The sequence below is a fragment of the Sinohyriopsis cumingii genome, chromosome 17, assembly GCF_028554795.1.
Source record: "Sinohyriopsis cumingii isolate HCF-2022 chromosome 17, ASM2855479v2, whole genome shotgun sequence".
In the NCBI taxonomy this organism is placed as follows: Eukaryota; Metazoa; Mollusca; class Bivalvia; order Unionida; family Unionidae; genus Sinohyriopsis; species Sinohyriopsis cumingii.
Genome location: NC_142977.1, coordinates 9554887 through 9574684, shown reverse-complemented (window position 1 = coordinate 9574684; position 19798 = coordinate 9554887).

Here is a 19798-nt window from a genome sequence, read left to right as displayed (position 1 = left end):
CTCATTTCACACGGTAACCAATCGACTTTTTACACCAAATAAAATTAAAGTAAAACAACTTTGCACATTAATACAATAAACACACATGTATCCTACGAAGTTTCAATACAATCAGTCCTCCCAGGGCCGTGGGAGGAAAGGAGACCACAAACTCAGTTCCTAAATACACCGTGTTTTGGTCATTTTTCAAGAAGTTTCTGAATAGATTGGCCATTGTGTCTCTGTGTGTGTGTGTGTGTGTGTGTGTGTGTGTGTGATTTGGACTTTTTAACGTAGCTTTAACAATTTTTCAGTCATATCGCTACGATGTCTGCAGTGCGCCAGTTTATAGTGATGCCTAGCACTGGGGCATCATGCCGCAGACATGTAGCACGATGTCCCACCCAGTCACATTATCCTGACACTAGGCCGACCAGTCCTAACACTAACATCTTAATGCTGAGCGCCAAGCGAGGCAGCTGTTAGTACCATTTTTGTAAGTCTTTGGTATGACTCGGCCGGATATCGAACCCACGACCTCCCGCATCCAAGGCGGACGCTCTAACCACTAGGCCAACTGAGCGGTTGAATAGATTGGCCAGAGTAAAAGTCTAGTGCACATTTATGCTAACCAAATATCTGGTTTATAAAATTTTATTAAAAACCTCTTCGCGATGTGAAGGATGAGCGATGACAAACTGTGTCATGGGCAATGTGAAGGATGAGCGATGACAAACTGTGTCATGGGCGGACGGACAAACCAAGTCACGGGGTACACTGTAATATCCATGTTTCGTCTTATAAAAGCGGGCATGTTGAAAAACAAAATAATATCACAGACTGGTTTTATTCGTGCAATAGATGAAATCCAGCACAAACTGTTGCTTTTTTTAAAAAAACTTGTGCACATACATGAAGTGCGGCACGGACTGGTTTTATTCCTGCAATAGATAAGGGTGATATCATAGGTTTTAACCCAAGATTTTTCTATTATGTTTCTAATCATAGTCATAATTTGCTTATTTGGGAAAATTAAGGTAGCACTGCAGTTAACAATTTTTTTGCGAATAGTGTCGTCATCGTCCGTATATAAAACTTCCAATCCGTAGCTAACATATTGAAGGGGATACTAGCGAAATTATTGTTTGTGGTGGGATTATAAATACGCACGCAATTTTCTGTGAAAGACATGCCAGCTGAAGACTTCAGTTAAATTCCTTCATTCGTTTTGTATTTAGACGGTAAAATGTAAATTAAAGAAGGAATTTTTGGTACTTATCAGCAAATAATCTTCATTTAAATAAGTGTGATATTTCACTGAAGTGAATTACAAAAAAAGGTACTTTCACTGTGGTTGATGACATCTTTAACGTATAACAAATAAATGTGTTCCGCCATTTTGACTTTGGTTTGGTCTACCCCCACCCTCCTAATCATGCAGGAGTTAAAATCCCTTAATGTGCATTTTTTTCCTTTTGTTTTGTATATGCGCTTTTATCTAGAACTGGGGGGCCCCCGAGTGGTCGAGTGGTCTAAAGCGCTTTCTGTCACGGATCACTGCCATCTCACCTCTGTCTGCGTAGTTGAGTCTCGGGCTCGGCCAGTGTGGATATGTGAGAAAGCTTGCCGGTAGCTTCTCGTGGGTCGGTTGTTCTTTCCGGGGATTTCCCGGGTTTTTCCTCCACCATTAATACTGGCCGCGATGTATAGCCTATCTTGTGCTGAAAAATGACATTAAACACTATAACATCAACAACAACAACAACCTAGAATTGGAAGAATAATTATTGTCCTACTCATATTTTCTGTGCGAATGTATATAAAACAATTGAGCATAATCGGTAAACAGCTGACATTATCGCGCGTGATATTGTAAGAAATTAAAAAATTCTTAAAATCTGATTTACATATTCAAAGCAATTACGTCAGAGCATTAGCAGAAAAATTTGCGTATTGGAAGTGAATAAAAGATAAATTATATCTCGTGGGTGAAAAACTCAAGTATTGTCACTCATTGCTTCGACGTTAGTGAAATATACAGTTCACCCCTACCCCCCCCCCCCCCCCCCCCGTGAAGACACGTGGCAATGAAGGGACTAGTGCTTTGATATTTGGATAGAATACGCGAAGGGTCGAATTTTTGTACCTTTGTTAACCGGTTACCTCTAAGCTGCCATAAACTCGAGTGTGTTCGTGTTCTATCCATCTATCCATATGGTCTAAAACTCTTACGACATATGCACACGTAGCAATTTTCCGCGTTTTATTAGCTGAGGAGATGTATAAAAGTTGTATGGTCCCACCGTATTCCGGTGTATTTGGACGAGGGGAAGAAAGCAATTCAAACACAATGATCGCACTATCCTTGATGTTATTCGTGGCGGCTGTGACCGAAAAGATCAATATATCTTTGTTTGTATTGTTCTTTTGTTTCTCTGCCAAATGCCAAAGAGAATGATACGTAAAGAACAGGATTAAGGATGGAATTTTAGAAACGTATCAACAGAGGACGCAAGAGTAATAATGTATCCAACGTTGTACCTAAGATTAATAAGCATGCAATGTGCGACATGGCAAGAATTTAATTTGCTTCTTGTATAGAATATTTTCTTGTTTGGAGAAGTATTTTTATACACATTATTTTTAATATGAAGTGATAGGGCTTCGTGCCATAGGACAGAAAAGTATTATATTTGGTAGCACGTGCGAAAGAGTTGTATAATTGCATTGAGAAAGGTGTGACAATAGAAAGAAAGCTGCAATTAATTAAGGGATATGTAACTATTACGTACGTTGTCTTGCCAGTGTATTTATATTCCATATGGAACACAGTGACGAGATATGTGAGAACGCAAGAACGTAATTTATGTACATTAGCATAAATAACGATGAAAGGTGAAGATGAAGTACAAGTATGTGTATTAAGTATGACAAATATATTTTGAGAAGCATGACAAATTGGTTCTGACATATTATTAGCATATTTCATTACTAAATGAAGTAAATTTGTTAATTTATAAAAGGTTGGCCCTGACAGTATATATAATGAAAATTAGCAACAGGGAAGGCGAACCATACAACATTTAGAAGGTTCCAAATGTCGAAATAAACCCTCCACAAGGAGGGGTTTTCAACCGGAAATAACGGCGACTACGTTTCAAGAGAAACCCTTGGAGATAAGCCTCTTTGGGAGGTCCTCCTGAGTTAATCCAAATGTGGCTTCTGGTTGAAAAACCCATTAATGGCGCTTCGATTACAAAAAATGAACCAACTCGTTGTCGTCGCCCTTCCTGCTGCTATGAATTAATTTTTTTTATCAAGACCAACTCGATATCGTGTTCGAGGATCATGTAAATTTATTGTTATAAATCCGTGTGGGGTTGATTGAGCACGATTAAAGAAATTTTTTAATTTATTTATGTCCATATCACCGCTACACCAGGTATGATGAATATTTCGTAACGTGTGAGTATCAACTCCGTCATAGACAGTAAGAATATTACAGTTATCCCTGATCACTTTAGGAATTTGTGTATACCGCTGGGTTACATAAATCACATCTGTGTTTTTGTGTCTGCCTCTGGAAAATATCCTGGCAGGATTTGGTAGTTTATCCAACATTACATCATCGTAAGCAACTAAATTATTAATAAATCCATCAATATCATCAATACTTGGTGCTTCATTAACATCATTAATAAATTCAACAACATCGTCTCCGTTCTCATTTAACGATTTTGCACTTTCATTAAAATCTTTTAACACTTCGTAGCATCGTTGATCATCAACTGACGGGGCTACCAAATACAACTTATCCCACTTCATCCACTTCATTATTAAATTCAACAGTAATTGTGTTTTACCACTTCCAGATGGACCTATAATAATCATACGAACAGAATTTGGTAGCGCTGCGTGATGCTTAACTGGTTCTCGTTTCCTTGTAGCAGAAAAGTCAATGATCTCCATTAGAATAATATAAAATAAATATGGATTTATATTGTGTGAAATGCAGGGCGCGCACGCCAGCAAGTGATCTAACAACCATTACAACAAAAAATAACAGATCTGCGGTTACGGGCAAGTGTGAACGATGCGGTACAAAGAAATTTAAATTTATTCCCAAATCAGGTGAAAAACCAAAGCAAAAGCCAAAGCCAAAGTCAAAGCCAAAGTCAGGTTAAAAAAAAAAGCAACACGGGGGTGATATTGCAGCAAAATTAACAAAACTACCTTGAACTCCGTGGGCTAAATACCCAGGAGAAAAACATCTTCCAGAATATAATTACTGTGGTCCTGGAACCAGACTTGATGACTAAGATCAACCAAAACCAGGTGAGTATCCGATAAACGCTATTGATAAGGCGTGTCATGCTCATGATGTAGCTTATAAAAGTAAAAATCTACAAGATAGGCATCTCGCGGATGTGAAATTAATTCACGCGCTAAATTCCATCACTGATAAATCTTTCGAGGAGAGGTTAGCTAGTTGGTTAATAAAATCCGCAATGAAAGGTAAATTAGCGCTAGGTGCTGGGTAATTAATTATAAATGGAGTCGATTTGTTATTCCCCAAGAGGATACTGGAGGGGTAGCTCAGCAATTAGTAAACTCGCTGAAGCAGCAAAAATTACACGTGTTACTGCTAAAAATTGGTTATCCAAACAGGCAATATGGCAAATTTACCAACCACCGCCTAAACAAATTCACTTTGCACATTTTGATGTTAGTGTTCCTAATGAAGTTCACCGAGCTGATATATTATTTTGCCACATGATACTATTAAAATCCGAAGATGTCAAATTGCATACAAGTACGCGCTAACTGTAGTTGATGTTGCAAGTAGATACAAAGATGCAGAACCGTTAACAACTAAAACAGCATCTGAGGTTGCTTCTGCGTTTGAACGAATTTATCAACGAGGACCTCTACAATGGCCACAGTTCTTACAAGTTGATCATGGCAAAGAATTTCAGGGTGCAGTATCATCGTTGATGAAACAACATAACGTCACCATCAGACGAGGACATACTGAAATTCACCGTGATCAGGCAATTGTCAAGCGATTTAATCAACTCTTGCTAAGCGGTTATTTGGATATCAATACGCGAAGGAATTCATTCAGGACAAGAGATGACGCGAATGGGTTGCAAGATTACCAGGTGTGATAGCTGCATTAAATAATGAAATTACTCGAACAACCAACATGAAACCTATTAACGCAATTACCAAATAAAATATACCCGTACAGCGACGTGATTTTTCAGCACAACCAATACTGGGCGATGTCACTATGAGATATTTATATGAACCAGGTGAACTTGAAAAGGGTATAAAAAGAGCAACTGATCCTATCTGGAACATCACTACACACAAGATATCGAACATAATTAGATCTACTGGTAGACCAGCAATCTACACTCTGGATTCAACTGCTCCTCAACGTGGATTCACACGTGAACAATTACAAGTAATTCCCAAGGACGCGCAATTACCGCCCAGATCACTTAACTAGCACCCCTACGCAGGTTGCATTCAAGACAGGTCAGTGTCACATTTTCGCGTGTATGACCAAGACGATTATCCTTTCTATCTACGGTGAATTGTCTTTGATTATTACTCGAATACTGCCACAACATTATACAATTACAGCTTGCACAGTGATTATTCTGCTGTTATTTCAGTGTCATGATAAATTCAACACCAAGGTCAAAATCGCGATTATTTTTTTTGGTCACTCTGTTTGTAACCAGATAATTTTTTTCTTATTATATCATTGTTGTTTTCATTATTAATTTCATCAGCCATTGACTCATCCAAAACAGTCCTTCGCAGATGAGATATTCTTCTGACTTTGGACACAGCCAAGTAAACTAAGTGTGACCACTCGATACGATCATCAATGATCCAAACAACTGTATCAGAGATAGTCAGTCCTTGAGATGAATGTATCGTCATTGCGTATCCTAGCCTCCACGGGGATTTATCAGCGCGCAGTGCATCTTCAACAACATTGATATCAACTGCAACATCATTTAATACGAGATTTTGTTTTTCGGTCTGTCCTGGTATATCAACGTCAATATTTTGCTGTCGCGTATCAGCTGGTCGATAACACAACAGCACTGGCAACGTCGGGAACTTTTCTCGTTGTAACTGAAAAAACCGCTGTTGAAGTGTGTCTCTGACTATCTTTCTACTTGCCACTATCAAGTCGTTTGGTCTCCACGTTTGCAGAAAGTCGCTCATTGAAGTCTCTGAAATTATTTTACGCATTATTTCACATTGAATTTTATTCGGTTGTAGTCTGATTAATTTCTTAAACTCGTTTAATTCTGCATCAAGCGCTCTATAATCATCAGCCACTTCTTCGTATTGGTCAACAAAATCTTTTAACCATAAATGTTGAGATGGTCCAACAAAAGGTGGTGGCTGGCCATGATCGCCGCACATTATCACAGCTGTATCTTTTGTTAATAACCAATCAAAAATGTTTTTAATGTTTCTAACGGTACCGTACATATTTCATCCCAAATTATAATCCTTAGAATATATTTCTCTCCCATTCGATCAGGAGCCCATGTATCGCCCTTGTATCTGAAAAAGCTGTGATAAGTGCATGAGTTAACCCCTCGTTGTTTCATCTCTCGCGCGAGTCTGTGTGTAGGTGTTGACACGATCATATCTGAATTCCGAAATAATTCAATCGCTCGAGTCGTCTTACCAGACCCTCCCGGCCCACTGAGATAAACAGTCTTGTGTCTGGATACTGGATCGTCCACAGATGGCGCACCCTGATTTATAATAACTGTCTTTGATCTCAACGTCTGCGGACTCACAATAATCATATACCATTTCTTCTTTTATTCTCCACGAACCCCATGATGCATCATCCGCCGTGTCCGTATTCGCAACAACTTAATTGTACATCTTTGAAAAACTCACTTCGGGTTGGCTTCCACGAATTTTTTTCTCTGGCAGCATGGGCTGCAACGGATGGAACAGTGAAACAATTAGTTAGTAATCGGTCAGTATCTTTTGAGTATCTCTGAGCAAGTTTACTCATTGTTTCATGAAGAGATTCTTTATGGTATATTTCACCGTTAACCCGTACAAATTGATTATACTTGCCATCTTCGGAACTTTTAAATAACCACACTGACACAGGATCGTTTTCACCTATCTGTTTAATAAAATCAAACATGTTTATCTCAGAGTTTTCCCCCTCGGAATTTTCCAAGGACGGGTAAAATCTTCCAGTTCGATCTCGTGGAAATATTGTGACTGCACTGGTCCAAGCATGAGCGTTATGATCAATGATATTTATTGGAGCTCCTTGCGATTTATATTTCGATTCGTATAATACTTCCCCTGTTATCGTTGCTACGGTTATGGGGAATCTTAGTGTCTTTTCTAACTCGGCAACATCGTTTATTGTAGCTCCTGTATCCTTGACCCGTTCAGCCCATTTGTTTATTTTTTCACGTCGTAACGCCGTTAGACCGTTTCCGCGCATCGCATTTGTAAAATGTTCTGTTACTTGTTCAGCTACACAATTCAGTGATGAAAATTTCATTGGGGCAAGATAATTAATGTTGTTTTTTTTTTATCGGATAGATTCCATAAATGACCACGGTCACAGGATACGATCGAGCGAATTATGGTTTATCAATCCCAGTTAACATTCCTGGTTTGGAATCTTTACTTAACAGAGCGGTTTTTCCATTAGCAAGGACAGGGTCACGTTTGTCACGGATAATCCACCTGTCATCATCCGAACGCACAATAAACTTTATTCTGAAATGATATTTCTGATTGAGGTAATCGATGATCGTTTTCGCTCGTGCATCATTCATTGTAGCGTCCTTGACATCGTCGTCGCGTACAATTTTGAATGTAGACCACACGTGAGATGCTCCATCATTACGAAATTCTTCTTTGCCATCTCTGATAATATCAATCAAATCAGTCAGGGCTTGCCTCCGCAAGTCAGGGGTTAGTCTGTCAAGATCGAATCTAGAAGTTTTTCAGGGCTTGATTGCTGATAATCTCTCAAACTCATCCATATCATATTTAAGACAAACATTTAAGTAAGAAATATTATATATATATATAATGCCTCAAACCAATCAGTGCAAGTGGTTTAAAGTGGGATCTGTAACTTCTTGTAACAAATCCTGCAGAAAAGAATTCTGCGGGAAACATTTACAAAGCATTCCAAGGGGGAGTTTAGGACCAATACCGTGTCTGCGATGTAGTATTGGAGTCAGGGGTAAAACACAGTTATGTGCAAGTTGTGGCGCAAAAAGATATCGTGAACTTAAAAAATATTATGATAAAAAAATAATAATGATGCGCTGAAATGTGAGCGCAATTATATAAGTAAGTTCTCAGGCAAATTATAAATTAGACAAATACATTTTTATATAAAATGAATCAAGAGTTTGTCCCATATCCTATCATCAAGAATTACGAAGCGTCACGTGATGGCACAATTAGGCACTGTAAGTTGAAAAAGCCAGTTGGTGTATTTGGTAATGCTGGTTATCTAATGTTCAGAGCTGGGAATAAAACCTATTATAATCATCGATTTGTGTTCGAGGTTTTTTTACGGGAAGATCAAAGATGGTTTTGTGATCGATCGCATTGATGAATAGAAACTTAATAATAATTTATCTAACCTACAAGCCATCACGCAGAGCGAAAATTCTGCACGAGGAGGTACCAGTAAATTTAAGAGCGTTACAAGGAGAGCTGTCAGATCTTTCAACATAAGTACCCGTGAAGAGAAAATATTTGAGTCAATGTACGCGGCTGGCAAGTATGTCGGTATTAACCGGAGATCAGTCCGATTTGTTGCAGAAAATTTAATTAAATCAACGTTTTCATACCCGTTTGATAGCTGGATTTTATTTTCTTAAAGATGCAGATAACGGAGATAATTCTACAGCGACTGTGTAAAAGTCAATGATGTAATTATCTCCCCCTTGATATCATCAAGGTGACTTCATCAAGGAGATTGCGCAACACACATATCATTACCTTTAAAGGTAATATATTATCCAGCGCGGCAGAATTGTATACAGTTATTTTTTTTACAGCCAATACAGTTCGTGGCGTAACCGTCTTATTGTATACACACTGCGCCGCAGTCTATTTTCGCATTAACACTTCCGCGTTTGATAAAATCAAAAAGTGTCAGTATAGGTAGGTGTTATTTTCACGGTAATGTTTAGAATCCAGTTCAGAACTTAAATTCAGCTGCAAACTGTTAACTCTCTGTCAGTAGTTACCTATATGATAATTTTTAAATCCTATATCATTAGATTAGACTCTGGTGCAGTGGTAGTTCGGCTGACTGTTCTTCCCCGACTCTGTCAATGCCAGTGGTTCGAGTCTCGTAACGGGCATACTGTCGACGGTATCAATTAATATGGTTTTATAATTGGGGCGGCAGCCGAAGCTGTTCATGTACATATCTCTCCCACGTCAAATCGTGGGTGTGTATTTTTCACCCCTTGGATTTGATCTTGGGGGGTATGTATATGAATGCAATACACAGACAGCTTTCTGAATACTCTAACATTTCGTTTCACTTTCGCTTAGAGAATTCGCTGGAGGTATGTTTGTGGCGCGCCCCCCAAAATAAACAGTAGCCGTGGATGCATATGACTCTACGTCACATGGGCCCCACAAAAACAAAACATTCAGAAAGAATGCGGCCCTTGACAACGTCAAGGAATAAACGATCATGAGGATGCCGAGAAGATATAAGAAAAGTCTCTGTAATATAAAGTCTCCGAGATAAAATCTCGAGACAAAAGTCTGAAAGGACCTCGTGGTACATAGGCCAGTGCGCAAGGGCCCATGATTGATAACCGCTCATCATGGCTACTGTTTATTTTTGGTCTAAAATATTTTTCTTTTAAATATACGGTATATATAATAATATGAATTACGAAAATTTCAATGATGTAATTTCTGCTATTAAAAAATTAGAAGAAAACGGAAGTAATATATCTGATGAATTAAATCGTGAAAATATTGTGTCTGATTTTGAAACACTGTAATAGGCTAAATGCGAAGGGCGGTATATTTTGCCTGCTCAGTACAGATTTATAAAGAAAATCCAGACGGAGTTATATAAATCACTGGCTGCAGTAGAAGAAGCACAAATAAATGAATTTGTTTCGTTGTCTCGTGCAATGGAAAAACTTAGATCAGCATTGTCTCAAGAATACGAATCAAAAAAAAATTAATACTCGCGTAAGGCAACTAAAAAAATTATGTCAGATTGTGAAACGATCGAGAGTTAGATCCCTTGATTTCTTGGAAATGAAGTCACGTACGTGAAAATGAAATCGAAGGTAAAAAAAAATATTTTTTACCTGCATTAATCTGATGAGTTAGTTAAAAAAAATTTTACTTGTATCAATCTGATGTGTTATTTTTTTTACTTGTATCAATCTGATGTGTTATTTTTTTTTACTTGTATCAATCTGATGAGTTAAATAATATTTATTTAAGCCGATCAAATTTAATGCAGGACTGTGCATAATTTAAAATCTGGTCTCTGTCACATGTGATCATAGAAATACGTTTTTGCTGCAGTTCATCTAAGTGTCCCTGCGTTAATAAAAAAATCTTCATTACCGAATACATCAATAACTAAGTCAGCTATGTTGACCGGGGACTGCATAAACACCTCTTTGATGTAGTTTTCAAGTGCTTGTTTGTCGTGTATGAAAACCTTCACATGTTGGTACATTATATAATACTCGCTTGATTGATTAGAAATCAGGGTCTGTCAGTAAAAAATAAATTTCTTAGCAGATATATATTTTTTTTTTTTGCTTTTTACTGAAAAATGTTGAATTTGCATGATTTTGACTAGTAAAAATCCTATCAAAATTAGCAAATCGGACGATTTTTTTTATTTTGACTAGGTAAATACCCTTCAGAATTAACAAATCGGACGATTTTCATGATTTTGACTAGCTAAGTACCCTTCACAATTAGCAAATCGGACGATTTTCATGATTTTGACTAGTTAGTTACCTTTCCGAATTGAGAGCGTTGACAGTTTTTCAGTAAAAAATAAATTTCTTATAATTCTGAGCGACATTAAAAAAATATCCACCTTGACTGTCAGGAGAATTTTTTTTTTACTGTTTTCTTGAATGAGATCCTTAGGATAAAAGTCTTAAGACAAAATCCCTAGGATTTCACAAGTAAATTAATATTAACTATTTTATTCCTCAAATCCAGAAGGTGGCCAGATTGGTCTGTTAGTTTGATATTTATTCTTGATAACAGCGGATTATGACACCGCAGATAAACCGGATTGATCGGCTCCTGCACAATCAGATATCCAGGTGGTTCTTTTGGCGTGAATGAATAAAGAACAAATCCTTGCTGGGCTTGATTTGATACTGTTGTGTCAGTGCTGTAGCTGCCGTCAATGACATCACACACAAGACTAAACGCAACCACAGGGGTTATATTTACGATTTCGAGGGATACATGTCGGCCTTGCCCCGCTGGGTCATTGTTGTGCCGGAGAATCGTTGCTGGTGGTAGTGTTCTTCTCCATTCTGCGAGTATATCAGGAAAGAACTCATCAATGATTTTGGTGGTGGATTTTCTTTATTCGTCTGCGTTATACCCGGGAAATTTAAAATCTGGCAATGTAGATTCTGTCAGCTTGTACACGATTAAAAATTGCTGCTTATATCTATTTATGTTTTCAGTGTAATCAACTGTTGCCTGAATTACTCGTTGGTTAATATATTCCATGTCGGATACGAGCTGATTTAGTATTTCAACGTGGTTAATGATTTCGCTGCGTGAACTTGTTATATCAAAAAGATGTTCTTGGAAATTTTGCCGTAGTCGCTCTAGTTGTGTTTTATGATCTTGATTAATGATTTTAAAATATTCCATAATTTGAGATAGGTGAATAGTCGTGGATTTAGTTCCTCCTCTAGGAATTAGTTCATGAATAAAATACAACGATATATAGTCCTTATTAGAAAAACCAAAATCACTACCCAATGTTGCACTTTTTATTCTAAGTAAATGTTGTTTTTACGATGGTTCAATTTCGTGGTATGACTGCGCGTCTGTGACATAGTCAGACTTTTTCGGTTCTGGGGGTATTGGTGGCGCCTCGGGTGGTATTTCAGGCCATCCTAACACTGTTCTGAGCGAACTCTGATATATATCCACGGCGTAGTCAGGAGAGTTTATCTCATTTGCAGAAGACAGCGTTGGTTCATGAACAGTTATTTCTATCTTGGATTCTTTTCCTGTGATATCTTTTATTCGACGTTGTAATTCCTCATTGATTTCTTCGATTTGATAAGACTGGTTGGTAAGCCAATGACGTTCCAGTCGGGAGTGTCATCTTGTTTATTTTTATTTGCAAACACAAACGAATTATTCGCTGGTAATCCACCAAATGATTTTGATCTGATATCGGGCCAGCTGTGATATACTCGTAATTGTGCTAGTGCGATTTCATTCAAGGGAATTGCAGTTGGAAAATTAATACTAAATTCTGGTTTAGTCGAGCTTACTGTTATCATCGAAGTTTTTTTGGGGCTTGTATTTTCGGCTATCTGTTGAAGTAATTCTGTCATTATTTATCTTTGTTGTTTTTAAATGGCGGGTGCAGTCTTTGTATATCTTAACCATTAGAGCGAATTCGGAATCTGATACTGTTTCGTCTTTGAGGCTTGATGACCTCAGTGACGATAGTTTTTTAGTATGCCGCTGTTGCTGTGTTTAGTTGCATGACATAATCGTGCAATTCTGTGCTCGTGCATGAGGATATTTTTTTATATTAAAAACACCTGCTATGGCAGTTGATGATGAAACGCATATTGTTACTGCGATTGCAGTTGTTACTGGCGTTAGTGCTGATAATACTACTCCTGTAATGCAACTAACGCGGATACTGAGTATACTATAGCATCCAAGATGACTGCTCGTCGCCTATATTTCTCTACTCGCGTTGTGTATTTGTCGATGAGGGTTTTTAACTCTGATTGCCATTCGCGTACTTGATCGTATCTATATTGCTGGACATTTAATGTCGTCGTCGTTAACTCTTTTAACGGGGTCATTTATTATCTTACGCAGTAAACAACTGCGGTGTTTCAGCTTCAAATTCCAAACACCACCAGTAAGATATTGCGTTTAATGTCTCATCGGCTGCTTCCAGCATAAATTCTTCTTCGGTTCCTTTATTTAATACAACAGACACAACCCTGGAAAACCTATCAGTTGAATGTTGCCAGGGATACTTTATAAATATCTCAAATTTTGCAGCACTGAACACAGAAAACCTATACACTCCAGTGATTGTTGCGGTGTATTTGATAGTTTTATTTTATTTAGACCATGTTGCAAATCCAGATGATACCGTGTATATTATGTTGGTAATATGCCCGGCAGATACTCCAGGTGGGATTTTAATCAAACTGGTTTTGTTAACTATCTCAGGAATCCCACTTACGATATCTTGCTGTGTTTGTTTGATCGTGTCAATGTTGGTTTTGATATCAGAAAGTTTCATGTCGACGTTGAGTGGATCACCAAAGAATTCGCTCGCGGTTTCATTAGTTTTTTGAAAGTTTCTACGAAGTCTTGAAAACGCGTTTACGTGAACGTCGTATTCGTTCCGCAACGTGGATATTTTATAGTCAGCGACGCCGTAGTTAACGTCAACATATTTTTTCATTGCAGCATCTTCGTCGGATGTTGGATCTCCTAAAACAACTATTTTGTTCCCGTTCATGCTGAGCTCACCTGTCATTGTGTCACCGGTATTTTTTAAGCGATTAATCACACTTTTTGCAATTTCATTTCTGATGGTTGTAAACGATATACTTGAGTCTCTGATTTTTCCGCTGTCAGTAAACACAGGGATGTTATCCGGGGTAGCTCCAAGAACCCTGCGAACTATGTCATTCCATGTGATATTGCTGGTTTTTAGTTTTCCGTATCGGTCCTAAAAATAACAATCTGAGTCTATCCCGGATAGCGTTAAAAGATTGTTAATTTCATCTTTGGTCGCATATTTTGATAAATCTATATCGCCGCGTTTTTTTGTCTTTGTTTCGATGAGAGATCTTCCGTAAATATCAACCATTATTCTTTAAGGATTGTTTAAATCGACCCGCGGTATACTCGTGCACGACTTTGTGGGGGGGTTGGGTTTGGTTGATTTTGATAACGCGTCAAGCACATTAATTACTTCACGGCCACATATTGGCGGATCGGTTAGTGTTTGTGTTGGTAGCGTTGAGTACCAGACTGGAATGGGAGTGCTTTGCATATATTTGAGGAATTCAACTGGCGGTGCTAACCCATACGAATCGAAATAAATAATTCCACGTGGATCGATTGCGTAAGCAACCCAGTGAGTTCCTGGACCATCGCTGTTATCGAGATTAATAATTCCAGTTTCTGGATTATTCGGTTTTGTGGTAATTGATCTCGCATAAAAACACCTCTAAAATTTTTTATATTTAATTGTTTAGCAGCATAAGTTCTCCTTGTATAAAATTCCCTGCCCGGTTGCTTTCTTTAATGCCATTCCAGCAGCGGTTCCAGCAGCTCCTAACGCGGCTGCCTTTGCAACAGCTGGGGCAGCGGCCTCTATTATTGCTGGTAACGCGGCAAGAAGTGGAAATATACCACCGGTTTTAACCATATCCTTGATGGCTTTTGGAGCGAAATCAAGTTGAGTTCCGGTTTTTGCTTGCTTTGCTTTATTGAAATATTTTAATTGGGTTTTAGTCAGTGATAACTTGTTTGGGCCACCATTAGCAATTTGATCATTTTTCAATGTTATCGTTGTCCCACATACACTCGCGTTCTTTGGTTGTAATTTCTTCATCTGACCAAAAGTCAAAGTGACATTAACGTGACTGGATGACATTGTTATAATTAACGCGATTAATTTAATTGTCTACCATGTTTTTGAAAACTACATGTTTTCTACTGGTGCATCAGTAACTCTCATTCGGCCACCAACACCCTCAAGTATCATTGATTTGTCGCTGAGTATAACAGCAATTGCTCTGTAATCATCAGCTGAATTTACGATAGCTCTGAAATGTATATCGACGACAGATTGCTTAACTAAATCAAGATGTTCCAGCGAAAAGTAATAAATCGGGTACAGTGTTCTAAAATCTAGTTGTGATATTTGTAAACCAGTATCTATGTTTTGATCACGTCCCATAAATGTCATCAAGCGATGATATGCAGGTGCTATTTGATTATTATTAAAATTCAACGTTATATCCTCGGATGGTTCTTGATGCCCTTTTATTCTTAGAGATACTTCAGAGACGTTAAGATTGTCAAATATCATTGGACTTGCTTCTGGATTGTTTAATCGGTTAGCCAGTTGAAAAGCAACAAAAACATGTCTTGGTGCAGAAACACCTTGCTGTGATGATATATGCCAAGTGAATAAACCGTTGACAGGATTTTAATTTCTGTCGGTAGTTACCGTTAACCACGACAATATTGATTTACCGCCTTGATCCATAAAAGAAAGTAAACGCTGTTCCTCAGTGATTGATGGTGACATTACCGGCATCCATAACGCGTGTTTAAATAATATTACTTTACCCTCAGCAACGGCGTCTGGCGGCCAGATAGCATCATTATCATTACCTTTTCGATGAAGAACAACTGTGTGTTTGGCTCCAAAAATAGCCTTTCTGACATTTCTGCAAAATCCAAAGATGTGGGATAGTGGAATTGCGCACGAAAATCTTCTACGATCACCTTTTAACATTAATTTACGTGTAGCAAAACCCAAGTTGTAATTTGAATTGGGATCATAAGGCATCAAAAACTTAGCATCAGGTCTAGTTACCCCTCCAGCAGGTTGTGGGTCAACTGCAGTATCCAGTGGCACCAGTATCCCACGAAATAGGTTGGTATCAGGATGGTCAGAATTATCCTTAGCAAACATCATAGTCGGGTCAGCTGATTTAGTATAATCATCTGAATATCTTGCTAGGCCTATAATCGTTGTAGCAACGTCAACATTATCCTGGATTGTCTCAATTTCGTTTCCATCAATCATATATGTGGCACTTTTGAATAACGCCATGATGCCATTATTAACAAATTCAACGATGACATCCCTTACGTATGGTGCATTACCGACGACGTTTGTTACAAGTTCACTTGTGACTTCAATAAATGCTTCAGCGGGCAATAAATACCTACTTGTATCCTGAACTCGTAATTCAATTCGTCCACGTTGATTTGGCGATATTGCTTCATAGAATAATACTGATAATCACGCACGGATTCATCCTTGAGTACTGGTGCATCCATATCAAACGCTGGGTCAGATACACGTTTAAACATTTTATTATAATTTGTTATCTTCTTAAACGAAGACCACTTCCCGATATAAAACTTGTATTTATTTGTTCAGCCCCTTGATTTATCAGCGCTGCTAGTTTTTGATTTGCAGCTTGATTTATTACTTTGCTGACATCTGTAGGCATCACTTCGGTGCTTGGTAATTTGACCGGTTGTGGCTGGACCGCTTTCGGTCTGCATATTAATCGTGCTAGTCTGTCCTTGATTGCCAAGTGCGCTTTACTGGCAACCTTACCAATAACGCCCGGAGCTTTATCACGAACAGTATCAATAGCTTTCATTGATAATTGTTTTGCGATTGGCATTGCTTTGGGAGCTATCCTAAACCCTGAACAACATCACCGAGTCCGTCTCCGTAAGTTGCTTTATAGGTTGGTAATCGCGAGTTTATTAACCTGACTAGTACGGCCCCACGATGAGAATTGTGTACGATCATTTTATTTATTTATTTATTTATCTAACAACTAGTCACTGTGGTAGCCATCAACGAGTTTATTAATAAACTCTCGGTAAATGTCTATATCCATGATACCACCTTGAAACAATCGCTGACAAATATCAGCCGCTTCATTGATTATTTCCGGTGAGTTATTCCCAGCTCGCTTTCCTCCTATGAGAACTTCTAGCCGTTGCGCATCATTCAGGATACTGTTAGGACAAGCAACAAGACCACTTCCTGTGGAAAACCCATCACCGGATTTTTCGCCTGAGTCGGGCGATGCCTGTCGTCTCCGAGACCGAAGTCTCCACTCTGGTGTTTCAACACTCTTTAGTTCATTAACTTGACTAACAAAATTATCATATTTGTCCCTATATCTTCTACTGATTTGTGGAATATCCTCAAACTCACGAAATACTTTTGCGTTCCACACCTGTTCTGGAGTATTACGAAAGTGTGGCTTCAGTAACTTATCTTTTAAGTTATATCCCGTCGTCGCAACCTTAAAAGGATCTTTCTTTATTTTCATGTAACCTTCCTGAGTAAAATATCTAGTTTTTAATTCTGGTTTGGGTAGATTATCGACAATATCCTTAACATCATCGATTTCGGCCCGTGTTTTATTAGCAGCCTCTACAGCTTCGGCAATTTGGGTTGGCAGGGTTTTTTAACATCTTGCGATGCCACTGCGGTTTTTTTATAATTGAAGAATACCATCCTTGTCAGCCTCGATATCCCCTACAATACCCGTCACAATTTTACTAGTATCTTTTGTGACGGGTTTAAATAACTGTTCTGCACCTTCTGCAAATTCGACTTGCGCTTCTTGTCTTGCTCGAAGTTTTTCTTTGACAGAATCCCTCACAGGAAGAAATTTTTTAATTGCTTCTAGCCGCAGTCGAGCTAATCTAGTAGTATATGCTTCTCCAATGTTGGCCATTATTTGTTATATCAATTTTTTAATTCATAGCAGCAGGGAGGGCGACGACAACGAGTTGGTTCATTTTTTGTAATCGAAGCGCCATTAATGGGTTTTTCAACCAGAAACCACGTTTGGACTAACTCATGAGGACCTCCCAAAGAGGCTTATCTCCAAGGGTTCCTTTTGAAACGTAGTCGCCGTTATTTCCGGTTGAAAACCCCTCCTTGTGGAGGGTTTATTTCGACATTTGGAACCTTCTAAATTTTGTATGGTTCGCCCTCCCTGCTGCTAAATTACCTAAAGAATAACAAAGAAGCAGAAATTTTATTTTTTTCTTCTTAGCAAAGTTACCAACATATCCACAGAAAGGTACTGCACAATTTAAAATGTACCATCAACTCTGTGATATAATCTTGGCGGAAAAATTTATAATATGTAATCTATTATACATATTCAGAGGGAATACAACTGTTTGTCTCTGTTTCTTTATATATGTATAACCAGTAAATAATAGCGGATAATGTTTTAATTTCACCATGATCGAAATACATCATTTCACTAAATGGATGGCTACGCACACTCACAGTTAACATTCAGCGAAGAAACGAAATGAATTCCGGTTGTGTCACAACAGGGAAATGAGCTGCTATATATATGTTCAGTTGACTAGGAGTGTGACGGGTATAGTACTCGCTTATTATATTATATGATTCTGTGTAGTTATAAGAAAAACAGTTCAAAAGCGGAAGTACTCTTCTACCTAAATAATGCCGCAGACACACGCCAGTCAAACAACAGACAAACATATCTAATACAAACGAAGTTCAGCGCCCGCAAATGAGGGAAATCTAGCTAATTTAGGATTGAAGACCAGAAGTGGTTGCTAGGGAACCTAATTCAGTAAAGTTCATATATGTGTCTTTAAGGACTCATTTCTTTAATCTTCAGCGCATTACAAAGCAGTTTTTCAGAGATAAATAGCGTCCCTTAACTAGATCTTTATCAAACACGTGGTTCTATTGAAACGCCGAATGGGAATACTTTTTCATTCTATCAAGAGATATGACTACAAATAAAACCAAACAATAATGGATATAACGCAATAAACTTTCTCTTTAGAGTGAGTTGTCGTGTTCTTTTTCGTGCTGTAATCTATTGTTTCAAAATAATGCAGAGTAGGAAAACTTCAGGAATATAGAGGAAATTAAAGTCTTAGTCACTCTGAAAATAGAAAGAAACAACTATCGTGGCAGCTAAAAGATATATTTGCACGCAGAATGCAGTTATCGAAAAGAGATTGGTGGCTTTTGTCCCATCTAGATGGCAAATTCCCTTGAAAGTCATAGACTATTTCAAGAATCAGTCTGACTTGCACAGTATCTGTTAAATAATAGTTTTAAAATTAACTGTTAAGTAACTAAATATTCCACATGAAATCCTAATTTATCCATTGAAACTAACTGAAAGGAAACTGTCTCAGAAATCGCTCTTGGACTCAAGTACCACTATACATGAATTGGTTGTATGGATTTTATCTAAAAGAAAATTGTACGTAAACCCAGGTTATTATAAAGGATGTGGAGATTTACTTTGAGGTACTTTTTAGTAATTTCTCTCTCTCTCTCTCTCTCTCTCTCTCTCTCACATACACACACACACACACACCTTTCTTAATATAATACTGTCAGAAATGAATGCATGACAAATGCATGCTTTAAACACCTGTCTGAGCTTGTTCATTTCATGATTTAACTGTTCTGGCTGATGCATTTCGTATTAATTCATCGTGTTTTTCATTTCGTGCTTTATTTACTGAAGAATATACAAGGTCTGTGTAACATCTCAGGCGAACATATTGCAGAAGAAATTGTCTCTTTGATATATCTTTGTGATAAAAGAAATCAGAAATCAGAAGAAAAAAAACAAAACCGTTCACATGCTTAAGTTTATTCTGCTATGACAACACTCCGCAATGGCTATGAAACGTGTTGACTGATTGATGTTTAACGGTACATCACCACATGAAACGTTATATCGTG